Source organism: Alosa pseudoharengus, unplaced genomic scaffold, assembly GCF_046254945.1.
Source record: "Alosa pseudoharengus isolate Yale_2024_CS ecotype anadromous, Long Island Sound unplaced genomic scaffold, YU_APseudo_1.1 YU_APseudo_1.1_scf_3, whole genome shotgun sequence".
NCBI lineage: Eukaryota > Metazoa > Chordata > Actinopteri > Clupeiformes > Clupeidae > Alosa > Alosa pseudoharengus.
Window position 1 is genome coordinate 2,713,950 of NW_027468718.1, and position 13,273 is coordinate 2,727,222.

Genomic DNA, 13,273 nt, shown 5'->3' on the forward strand with positions numbered 1-13,273 from the left:
AATATGGGCCAAATTAGTTGTCTTAATATAATCTGGCAGAGTTGTGGCCTGTGCTCGGGAGACATCTGGCTTTTCAATGGCGATGTTATGGCATAGTTATGGCATGAATATGGGCCAATTTAGGGTCTTCTGGCTCTCTTCTGGTAAAGCGTTGGCATTTTTCTGGCATGCTTTTGGCAAAATTGTTTGGGCCGGTTTTGGCCCTGCATTCCTGGCGGTATGATTGCCAAAACTAAAAACAGTGTTTGGGCCATAAAAGGCCCGGAACAATTTTGCTATCTGGGTAGCACTACCGAGCTCTGAGAAATAGATTTCAAACCCATTAGCATTACCTCAGCTGATATTTCAATCAAGCAGAGGCGAGCTAATGCCGTTACTTGGCTAGCGCGCTAACTCCGGCCAAAACACGAACTCTGGAAGTGACTAGAGAAAGTTGGGACTGAAACGTAGCCTACATTTGCTTTGGGAACTTCGGCTGATGCATATATCTGTGCATTTCCTCTGTGCAAAGGCGTTATGATGACACGACCAGCAGGTTAGCTCAGCCAAGACAGTAACGTTAACTAATAGCCTAGCTCCCACTCCTCTCCATACAAAAACGACAGCCTTTCCTGGGTTAAGTCTCACGGTCAAATACTTAAAGTAACTTGCTATTCTTACACCCAAGCATATTGCTGTCCTTGTATCGGTAATCATGGATGCTGTAGTGTTTACATTTCGCCATAGCCGCTAGCTAGGTTTAACATATTTTCCAGTGTTAGCTCAACTAGCTAACGTGAATTAGTTCACAACGAAGTTGTAATTACCTCAAAACAGCTGTACAAGTAATGTACACCAAGTTATGGCTTAGCCTAGCAGGCAAATAAACAGTCATACAATTGACACAATGCCTATTTTCTGACAATTTACATGAGTGAATTTACCAACCTGAAAATCGCTGCTCCAGGAGGCTGATCTGACGTGCCTGGCTGCCTGCTACACACGCAAAAAAAAGAACTGATAGAGCGGGATCTGCGTTGGGTTAGCCTGGCTTAATTGCCTTCCTACGTACTTCCGCTCGATTTTCATCTCCCTCCACCACTCCGTCTGGGATTCCGGCCATTGGCCGCGTTCGCAGCGGTAGATTCGACTCCGCGCCAATCAGCGAGCAGGAGGCGGGAGTTGTGAGAGACGACGTCGAGATTCTGCGCTGTGTTTGAATTGTAGTCCTCGAGGAGTTTGGCAATGGCATAAGTTAATGAAGCAATTCAGTCCGTGCTGGCTACGCTTCCAAATATTCAGGAACTGAACTCCGAACAAAAAGAGTGTTTAACACATTTTATTTCGGGCAAAGATGTCGTGGCCCTACTCCCTATGGGATTTGGGAAACGTTTGATTTGTATCGCGCAGTAGCCTCGATATTAAATTACAGCATGTGCGGCAGACCCGGTATGAATGAAGCGGCGTGTTTTCAATGATCACATCTAGCTTTGACAATTGTGATGATATTGTATCGCCGAGGCTATTTGCCCCAGTGTTGGGCTTTCTGTGTTCCCTGCGTGTGTGTGTGCGCGAGTGTTTGTGTCTCCCTCTCCCTCCTGTGTCATGGAATGTGTCAATGAGTTCTGATGTGTTTTGATTGGGGGGAGGTGTCCGGGAGGGAATATTTAGGTGTATGGATAGGTTAGCGATTGCTAAGGGGAGGGAATAGAATAGGGGGTTCTAAGACGTCTAAGTTTAGTCAGAGTAGAAGTGGATTACGTGCGACTGAGTTGTGTTGCGTTGTGTTGTTGGCCGATGAGTGTGAATGACGAGTGATTGAGACCGTGATTTATCAGCGATCATTTTGTTGTTTTGTAGTGGACACCTCCTGTTGCCCGTGCACTAGCCTGTACATCTATAGGAAATAAACTACCGGAGTTTTGGAACGATATATCAGCCTCCCCGTCTCCTAACTTCTCATTGGCGTTACAATATGTTATCTTCAACCTTACTGTTGAATAGTTATTTGCTATTCTTCCACTAACTCTTACATTTGTATCGCAAAGCTGGCATGGTCATTTACATCCATCTTGTTCGCTTTGGTGGGGAATGATAATTGTTGTGGGCAATTTCTGAGTGTTGTAGTGTAGCTTACTTCACGATCGAGCTGGCGCATAACATACGTCACGGCCAAACTTTAGCGATTGGGTGAAATCAGATCCAATCGTTTCAAACTTCTACAGAGTCCACGTATCCAGCTTGCAAACGTTCGTCAATAGCCGAGATCCCAGACCCTTGTAGAAGCGAAGCTTACCAAGGGGATGGCAAATTGCCAGGCTAGCGTTGGGTAGTAGGAACGATCAAAAGCCAACATTCATGGAAGATGGGGTAAAAAAAACAGATAGCGGGATCTGCTTTTGGTAGTAGGAACGATCAAAAGCCAACATACATGGAAGCTGGGGTAAAAAAAAACAGATAGCGGGATCTGCTTTGGATAGTAGGAACGATCAAAAGTCAACATACATGGAAGCGACTTCAGGCCGATACCCCTGCGACTTTATTATATGGGAGGATTCCATGCTGATCTGAAACCGACATCGGGCAGATGTATGTGTGCTGTCTGGGTTAGTGTGTGCAGAGTAAGATGTGTTAGTATATATTTAACAAAATGTGTTTTTGAGAAGAAAATTATCCATTTGGCCAATTGTGTTTTGTAGGTGTGAATCTGTGTTAAGAGTTTAGAAAAAGTATCTGAAGTATGGTTAAGCGCTTGTTAGCGATTGAAAAAAACTGTAATTGTGAAATTACGTAGACTGGAATGCATATCACGGACCACCTGCAATGACGCCGCGGACTATGGAAAGCCGTTCAATACAAAACGTCTGTCAAAATTATGGAAAGCCGTTCAAGACAAAACGTCTGTCAAAATAACGCCTCCACGTGTAGATTTTTTACTTCTTCAGGAGTAAAAAATAGACGTCTGAGCGTCAGACGTCAAATTTTTACGTGTGCCACGCGTAAAAACTTTGCGTCTGACGTCAGAGGTAAAAAAATGACGTCTGGGTGATTTGCTGCAATGCCAGAGCCTTTGTGCCAGAGTAGACACAGCATTGGCTGCTGGAAACAGGAAATGCAGCCGCTATAGTTGCAGCAGAAGAAACAAGATGCCAGAGCAATGTGCAGCATATTCCTGCTCAAATCGGCGGACCATCGCAAACAGGGCTCGGGGGATTACTTTTCACAAGTAAGATTTAACATTATCGTACTATTGGTTGTATTTTGTGAATGCAATATTACCAGAGAGTTGAAAAGGAGCAAGGATCTTTGTTATTGTATGTAAATCGTAGCCAGCTAGCTAGGCTACTTGCTCGGTGTTCAGGTGTTCACCCGGCTATGAACTGAGACTTGATGAGTCATATTCCATAACACTGACTTACATTACAACTGACACAAGAATGCTATTGTAGAAATGAATCAAATATTACTAATATAACATTGGCCGGCGAATTTTACACAAGTTGCACAGACTGTAGCCTATTATCGGGCAGTTGCTACTTGTAGCTTAGCTAGTAATAAGTGTGTTGGTGGTAGCTTCACTATTTCCTGAATAAAGTAACTTTTCAATAGCTTAACTTCTTTATATGAAGTAGCTTGGCCAAACAAGCTACACTTTTGTCATGTGAAATTAGCACAATTTAAAGTAGCTTCCTATGTAGTGAACTAGCCTACTGCTGTGTTTGTGTTACTAAGCTTGCTACATTTGACTGGGGAGGTAGTTTTGTGTAGTGTTTTTCATGGCAGAGTAACTGATAGTTTCGCTCACTACAATTCAAAAGTAGCTTGCCCAACACTGTATTATTCACATGTAATTCACCCTAACAAAAATAAGATGCATCTTAAATCCCTTTTTATTCATTTATTTATTTTATATCTCCCCAGAACAACTGCCTTGCTCAAGGACTACCACAAATGAGCTGAACGTTCTCCTCACACCCCTGGAACTGAGGAAGTTGCAGCTCTACATTGCAGTACTGCAGGGCATCTGCTACAATGTGACTGAATATTTGATTTATGAGCTCCACCTTCATCACCTTTTTGGTATGGCAACTGCTCTGCCCATGACCGGAAAGCACTGCAGAGGGTGTGAAAACTGCCCAACGCATCACCGGTTCCTCACTCCCCTCCATCGAGGCCATCCAGGGCAAGCGATGCTTGCGTAAGGCGCGCAGCATCATCAAAGACTGTTCTCACCCCAACCACAGACTGTTCACCCCACTCCCCTCAGCGAGGCGTTACAGGTCTCTCTGCACCCGTAACCACGTAGCCTACTTGGAATAGCCTACCCCTCAGGTGTCTGAATGGCTGATCTCATTTAAATATTTATGGAACCTTTCTGTATAAGTATATATACACTCTTTTGATCCCGTGAGGGAAATTTGGTCTCTGCATTTATCCAAATCTGTGAATTAGTGAAACACACTAATTAGTGAAACACACACAGCACGCAGTGAACACACAGTGACACACACAGCACACAGTGAACACACGGTGAAGCACACACTAACCCCGAGCAGTGAGCTACCTGCTACAGCAGCGCTCGGGGAGCAGTGAGGGGGTTAGGTGTCTTGCTCTAGGGCACTTCAGCTGTGGATGTGGGCATGGAAGAGCAGTGCTCAACCACTTCCCCTGCCCACATTTTTCCTACTGATCGAGTGTGAGATCAGCCATTCAGACACCTGAGGGGTATATTCCAAGTAGGCTACGTGGTTGAGTGACAAACCTGAGTAAATTGACTCAGAGTAGAAGAGCTGATACAGGAAACATGGTTGTGTGTATTTTAATATTCATAGTGGCTTAACAGTAATAGAATATTCTGATACTGTATATCATATAAAGTGATGACATCCCAGATCAAAACTGGGAACATAATCCATAATGTTTGACAGCATAGACAAAAACTGGTTTGATACAAGTTGTAATGAGTTAAATGTAGTTGTAATTCCATACACATTTTCAAGTGTTTTCATATTCAAGTTCAGTGCCATCAAAAATAAAGTTTGATAAACAGACATTGGTTTGGAATAAGTAAAGGAAATGGTGTAACTGGGTTCAATATCTGTTAGAAAAGTTCCATAAACAAAAGCAAGTTTGTAGGTTTGTTTCAGATCGTTAAAAAACAGACATTGGTTTTTGGCATAAGTAAGTGTAACAGTTCATTAATACAAGACAAAAAGGCCAGCATGTGTTATTCACAGTTCACAGGTTCCAGCCCCAATGAAGAGATCAAATAAAGAGATATTAAGAAACATTTTAAAAACGGCTGAGATCAGCCCTGTTCAATGCAATCAGTAAAGAATCTGGGAGTGTCTTCACAGGCTCAGTGAGACAGAGGTTACTGTCATGCTGGTGACAGTACATGCACAACTGGTGCATGTAATTTTGTATGTTCCCAGTCTACCTTGCTAAAATTGCTTCGATACACTTAGACTGAACAAAAGTGCTACAGACAGCAGGTGGCAGTACATAATGAAACTGGGTAAACTCCATAAAAGACCGAGTCATCCAGACAGTGGGAAAATGGGAGACAGAGTGGCAAATGCAGGTGATTAGATTAGATTAGATTCAACTTTATTGTCATTGTGCAGAGTCCAAGTACAGAGACAACAAAATGCAGTTTGTGTCTAACTAGAAGTGCAAAAAAGCAGAAAAGTGTGATGTGATATACAAAGTAGTTGGTGCATAGAAAGACAAAAGATATAGTGCAGTGTAGACAGTATACAGTTGTTTTCAGAAGGTGGTTTAGAGTAGTATAAATTAAATATAAGTATGTGCAGTGTATTAGCAGTAACCTTAGAAGAGCAGAATAAAGATGGCCATGTAATATAAACAACATGTACAGATATGTGCAATGTAGTGGCAGTACCATTATAGTAGTAGTAAGAAAAATATTAGATATATGCAGTGTATTATGCAGTGAATATATTACAGACAAACTGAATAAATATGGATATTTAGTATAAACCATATAAACAGATATGTACAGTATGTTCAGCTATGTGCAGTGTGGTAACAGTACCATTGTAGTGCAGAAACAGTAACATTATAATAGTATTAAGAATAAGTGTATGTGCAGGATGAAGAGCAGTAGAACATGGCTATGGATAAGTTTGTAAATAAATGGGATAGGCATGGATGGGATAGGGTAGTCCAGTTGTGAGGGGGTGGGGTGGGGGATGTCCGTCTCCTTGTTGTCCCTGTCAAGGCTGCCATGGTCGTATAGTATATAGTATAAGCAGGGCCTGAAGTTAACTTTTTTGGCCACCAGCCACTGTGGCAGGTGAATTTTGAAATCCACCTGCCACAGTGGTTTTTTACCAGCCAAAATTATTTTGTGCCCAAAATAAAGGTGAACGACTCAGAAAATGCATAAGAATGGTTCTTGAACTTGTACAGAATACACATTACAGTACTCAAGTAAAAGTAAAAAAGTACTTTGTTAATAAATTACTCAAGTAGGTCTAACAAGTTACTTTTTTGTAGGCCTACATTTTTATATTTTTGCTGGACCTTTAAAGGGATACAAAAGTATCCTTTATGCCTATTTGCTTTTCTCCTCCTCTGTAGGCTAATCATATAGTCAAACATATTTTAAAAGCCCAATTCAAATAGGCCTACATTTTATTTAATATACTTTGTCATAGCCAGAATAAGCATTACGTGGCTATGGATTGAAAAGCAGTCTTCCAATACATTGCAGCTGATTCTTCTGCTTTGCATTGCTAGAAGTCTGGTTATAACTCCACCATACAGACAATGTAACCTAAAAACAATGGCTATATTATGGGTAGACCTATATTTAGGCTATAATAGCCTAGGCATATCCACTCGGGCAGAGCGACAGAGCAGGCTATCTGTTTTCTCAGCCGACCGTCTCATGTCATGTCCTGCAACATAAATGAATGCTAGGCTTTTTCTAACTTGTATGCTCGATTTCCAGTGCATTTGATTTGCTTGTAAATTACGTTGTAGGCCTACTTTCCTTGTCCAATGTGATTGTTGAACGATGCTGGCCAGAAATATACGTGAAAGTTTCCGTGTCATGTCATAGCCTACCTCTAGTCTCGTTGCTACTCTGGCAGCCTCGCCAGAAGATGCAGCAACTGTAGGCTACGTCATTGTGTTAACTGAGCTGTTAGCTAGGCCAGGCATTACTTTTATAATCGTGGGCTAAAGCCCTGTTTCTTTTCTCCTGGGAGAGGTGCGCTTTTCCCTCTTCGAGATACTTTCTCCAATAATAAACTTGTACTCGTAATGTAAGGCAATTGAAATGTAGCGGAGTAAAAGAGTAGATTATTGGCTCAAAAATGTACTTGAGTAAGAGTAGAAGTAGGCTACCGTTTTGAAAAAGGAAAGTCGTTTGCCTTTCATCGAAAAAAAAATGTAACGCGTTAGGCTACTACCCACCCCTGCAAATGGGTTTGATCTCGCTTTCTCCGAGCCTACAAACGGCAATCTGGACAGTGCATCTCCTTGCTCAGTGTTGTGTTGTCCTATTGGCTACCCGCCAACGTGGCAGGTACATTGACAGTTTCACCCGCCAATCCCAAAAGTTACCCGCATTTGGCGTGTGGGCGGGTGCCAATTTCATGCCCTGAGTATAAGTATATACAGCCTTGAGTCACCATGGTCGTGGACACCTCAACAAGCACAGACAAGGAGGCATCAGGCGGGGGCGGGGGGTGATGGGGGCTTAAGTTCGTTGGATGTCACCGGGATGCAGAGCTAGAGTTTAGTAGGGTGACAATCGCAGGAAAGAAGCTTCCTCTAAACCTGCTGGTGCAGGTGCGGAGAGACCTGTAAAGCCTCCCTGAGGAGAGTGGGGTGAACAGTCTGTGGTTGGGGTGAGAACAGTCTTTGATGATGCTGCGCGCCTTACGCAAGCATCGCTTGCCCTGGATGGCCTCGATGGAGGGGAGTGAGGAACCGGTGATGCGTTGGGCAGTTTTCACACACTCTGCAGTGCTTTCCGGTCATGGGCAGAGCAGTTGCCATACCAAAAAGGTGATGAAGGTGGAGCTCATAAATCAAATATTCAGTCACATTGTAGCAGATGCCCTGCAGTACTGCAATGTAGAGCTGCAACTTCCTCAGTTCCAGGGGTGTGAGGAGACCGTTCAGCTCATTTGTGGTAGTCCTTGAGCAAGGCAGTTGTTCTGGGGAGATATAAAATAAATAAATGAATAAAAAGGGATTTGAGATGCATCTTATTTTTGTTAGGGTGAATTACATGTGAATAATACAGTGTTGGGCAAGCTACTTTTGAATTGTAGTGAGCGAAACTATCAGTTACTCTGCCATGAAAAACACTACACAAAACTACCTCCCCAGTCAAATGTAGCAAGCTTAGTAACACAAACACAGCAGTAGGCTAGTTCACTACATAGGAAGCTACTTTAAATTGTGCTAATTTCACATGACAAAAGTGTAGCTTGTTTGGCCAAGCTACTTCATATAAAGAAGTTAAGCTATTGAAAAGTTACTTTATTCAGGAAATAGTGAAGCTACCACCAACACACTTATTACTAGCTAAGCTACAAGTAGCAACTGCCCGATAATAGGCTACAGTCTGTGCAACTTGTGTAAAATTCGCCGGCCAATGTTATATTAGTAATATTTGATTCATTTCTACAATAGCATTCTTGTGTCAGTTGTAATGTAAGTCAGTGTTATGGAATATGACTCATCAAGTCTCAGTTCATAGCCGGGTGAACACCTGAACACCGAGCAAGTAGCCTAGCTAGCTGGCTACGATTTACATACAATAACAAAGATCCTTGCTCCTTTTCAACTCTCTGGTAATATTGCATTCACAAAATACAACCAATAGTACGATAATGTTAAATCTTACTTGTGAAAAGTAATCCCCCGAGCCCTGTTTGCGATGGTCCGCCGATTTGAGCAGGAATATGCTGCACATTGCTCTGGCATCTTGTTTCTTCTGCTGCAACTATAGCGGCTGCATTTCCTGTTTCCAGCAGCCAATGCTGTGTCTACTCTGGCACAAAGGCTCTGGCATTGCAGCAAATCACCCAGACGTCATTTTTTTACCTCTGACGTCAGACGCAAAGTTTTTACGCGTGGCACACGTAAAAATTTGACGTCTGACGCTCAGACGTCTATTTTTTACTCCTGAAGAAGTAAAAAATCTACACGTGGAGGCGTTATTTTGACAGACGTTTTGTCTTGAACGGCTTTCCATATGGACCACCAGGGGGCCACGGACCACCGGTTGAAAACCCCTGATGTAATATATTGTTTTTTGCTGTAACGTGGTAATGTAAGGCATTACAAAAATATATAATATTTTACTTGGTACAAACTTAAGTATCGCGCATTACAATGCATTTTAACCTGAAATTAAGTGCTGTTATACATGGTTTTGATACATATTCGCAAACAACACTGCGAGAACAACAGAGGAGAAAAAATCTGCGCAAATAGCAGAACATTATCTCCTGTTACTGGTGGCTGGCTGCAGCTGACTCGATGGACATAAGCCTACGCTCATTATTTTCAATTTGTCAATTAATGACACATCTAGAGCATGCCACGCTAATCTTTTTGATTCTTGATAAAGCATAAATGTTCTTCTAGTGCATGTCAGCTTCGTGCTGTGAACTTGAATTAAAGAGAATGAAGGGATAGAAATGTAAAAAAAAGATGGGGGATGCGTCTAGATTTCTAGGCTAGGGGACTTGGACTTGACTTGCGACTCCACTCAAAAGACTTCAGACTTGACTCGGACTCGAGCTTCGAGACTCCTGAACAAGCTGTATTTCATGCAGTTATTGTTTTTTAAATCTAAATGTATTCATGTATTTCTATTTTATTTTATTGCTACATACAGTATACTTTGGAAAACGTTTAACGAGCGGCATGGCCCCTTTGCCATAATGTGCACACTCACAGATATATATATAAAAAAATGCATTGACCATGGCGACAACAAGTCCTCCCGGAGTTGTGCCTTTTATCATTACTTTTGGTTATAATAACTTCGTGCACAGAGGAAATAAGCGAACAGCTACATGCAAGGTGTGTGGCACCAGGATAAATTAGGCCTATTCAACAACGTCTGATTTCATTAGGCATCTCCAAACGCACCCAGATAGGTCCGTCACTTAGGCCTAGCATAATTATATCGTCACAGGTGACAAGCTAACCATCGCAAAGTGAACAGGCAGGGATGGGCAAAAATACATCAGGATGTATTTCAAAATAAAATACCTAATACCCTCAATACTGTATTTTTGTATTTTGAAAATACTCAAAATACTTTTTTCAAGGAAGTATGGAAGCACTGCAAAAAAACTTTTTTTATCCCAAACATTTAGCCTATTAAAACTTATAGTAAAAAACAATGTATACAATTTGGCCCCTGTCATACCAAACAGTATACCATATGCACGTTCATGTAGTGTGATCAGAATTAAGAATAATTTACATTTATTTTAATTACAATTAAATTAAACCAATTTAAATTTACATTTACATTTAGTCATTTAGCTGATGCTTATCCAAAACGACCGACAGAGCTTTCAATTAACCACATTATAATCAATAGGCCAAAATCATAATTGTGTATCTGTGCCGAATTTCGTAATTCAAATGCAGTGCATAACTGAATAAGAAAATCATAAGGCTATGTATCTTGAAGTTCCAGTATGTGAGAGTGATCTCCAACCTCAAGTATGCAGCTAATAAGGAAATAGATAATTAAACAAGGTGAACTTTTCCCCACTGTGGAATGCGGAAAAAGGACACTCAACACCTTACTATCTATTGATGTCATTGTGGTTCATTGAGATCTCTGACATTTTTTCTGTTAAAGATTGGCAAGGAGACAATAGGACTGGTTGCCTTTGTCAGTGTCCTTTGGTCTGTGAACTTGCACAGGTAAACTTGCTTATCTTTACTTGCGTACGACTTCACACCAGAGCTGGTGCCTCAGCACAATCTAAATATGGCAGAGGCGACGCACCCACAGAGATCATCACTGATGACAGATGACCGCCCTATCATCGCCTATTACTGTCCCCCTACCTGGATTCCTGGCCCGTACAGCCTAGCGACCCACCACCTGCCTATGACAACTCTGCCCGGATTCCTGGCCCGTACTGCCGACCCACCACATGCCCTATGACATCTCCTAAGCCCCTGGACAATTCCAACACTGGACTATTTGAACTTTCTGACACTAAATTAAGAATAATGCATTATCATACCGGATATGTAATCAGGTGGCTTTAAACACCTACACCTATGTCCTATTCTCTACACCTGACTAACATATGCATTTGTCATGTATACAGATCTTACTGTCCTGTATCTGACCCTAGGCAGATGGGTCAGGCCCTTGAGTCGTGGATCTGCTCAAGGTTTCTTCCTATGTGTATCTCCAATTCTAGGGAGTTTTTCCTCGCACCTGTTACCCATGGGCCTCCTTTTCGTTTCTTTTCTTCTTTTTCTCTGATTGTCTACACTCTGTAAAGCGCCATGATACATGTGTAATGTTTTGCCGCTCTATAAGCACAATTAAATTAAAATTGAAAAACAAAAAAATAAATGTTTAAGTCACTTAAATCCAATTTGCATAATAATTTGTAACACAGTGTTGGAGTAATTTTGACCACAGTAACCAGTTGGAGTAATTTTGACCACAAATATACTATATTTGTGGTCAAAATGACTCCAACTGGTGTGAGACTGCAGCTTTATTCACAATACCGGGAACTGTTCTCCAGCACAGTAACAATCCAACACATCTGTGGGTGAAGCCAGTTCTTATGAAGCGTAATTCCGGAGCGATTTCTTAAAAATACACGAAACATGGAAACATTTCACGCTCGGCCGTTCCATATGCAAAAATGTAATACCATACCAAGACATTCCAGATAATTTTAGACTTTTTTAGGCCTTAAAAAATGAAAGTTCTATTTAAGACTTGAGAGAAAGTGGAATAGAACATTATGTCCAATATTCCAATATATGGTTTAATGTTCTGCATTATGTCCAATATTCCAATATGTGGTTTAATGTTCTGCATTTCTCATTAGTGGGTCACTTTGATACTAAAAGTATGATTCTATGTTATGACTGTATGATATCTGTACTGTCCCTGTGTATATCTCTGTGTGACTGTGTTTAGAGATAAGCAGGAATATTATGTCTTTGCAGTGTTTCACTGTTCTGCATGGCTGCGTCAGTAGCTATCTGCTCCGGATTGCCAAGTTTCCCTTTAATCAGGGTCTGATTCAGTCTAGTCCACATGAGATGGGATGACCAACGCCATCTCCTGTCAGCCTGGAAGGATACTTAAACCCTAACTATTTCCTTGTCTAGTTAGAGCAGCTGATGGATCTTTAGGTGAAGTCATGCTGTCTCTCCCTTGATGCGCATCATTGTAAATAAACTCTGTTCCTGATTTTTCATACTATTGGTCTGACTGGGTCTCTATTAAATCTATGGTATCAAAATTACCATCAGACTTTTTAAGGATCCGTGGAGAACCTGGACATGTATAAGTAAGTGTATAAGTATATAAACTCTTTTGATCCTGTGAGGGAAATTTGGTCTCTGCATTTATCCCAATCCGTGAATTAGTGAAACACACTCAGCACACAGTGAACACACAGTCAGGTGAAGCACACACTAATCCCGACACAGTGAGCTGCCTGCTACAGCGGCGCTCGGGGAGCAGTGAGGGGTTAGGCAGAGACTTTCTAATGAGGAGACACAGCACTCAAAAAATCCTCCATTGAATGCATGGGGTTAGTTTGTAACGCCAATATGGCAGTTGTCTACACATACCCAACCCCATACCGCGGCAAAAAGTTGACATGTGAATACATTGAGTCAATCATGTGGTGTGTTGTGAAGACATCGTGCCATCATATGTTGTGATCTCGCCGCTGGAGCAAGATTGGTGTCGTGAAGCCTTGGCACGTGGATTTCTGGCGAAATAGATGCCGATAAGTGCCCAAAAAGCTGAGTGGAGGGACTTGGATGTAGGCATGGGAGAGCATGTGCTCAACCACTTCCCCGCTCACATTTTTCCTACTGGTCAGGGGATCGAACTGGCAACCCTTCGGTTACAAGCCCGAAGCCCTAACCAGTAGGCCACGGCTGCCCCCCACACACAACGATCATGATCACACACACACACACACACACACACACACACACACACACACACACACACACACACACACACACACACACACACACACACACACACACACACACACACACA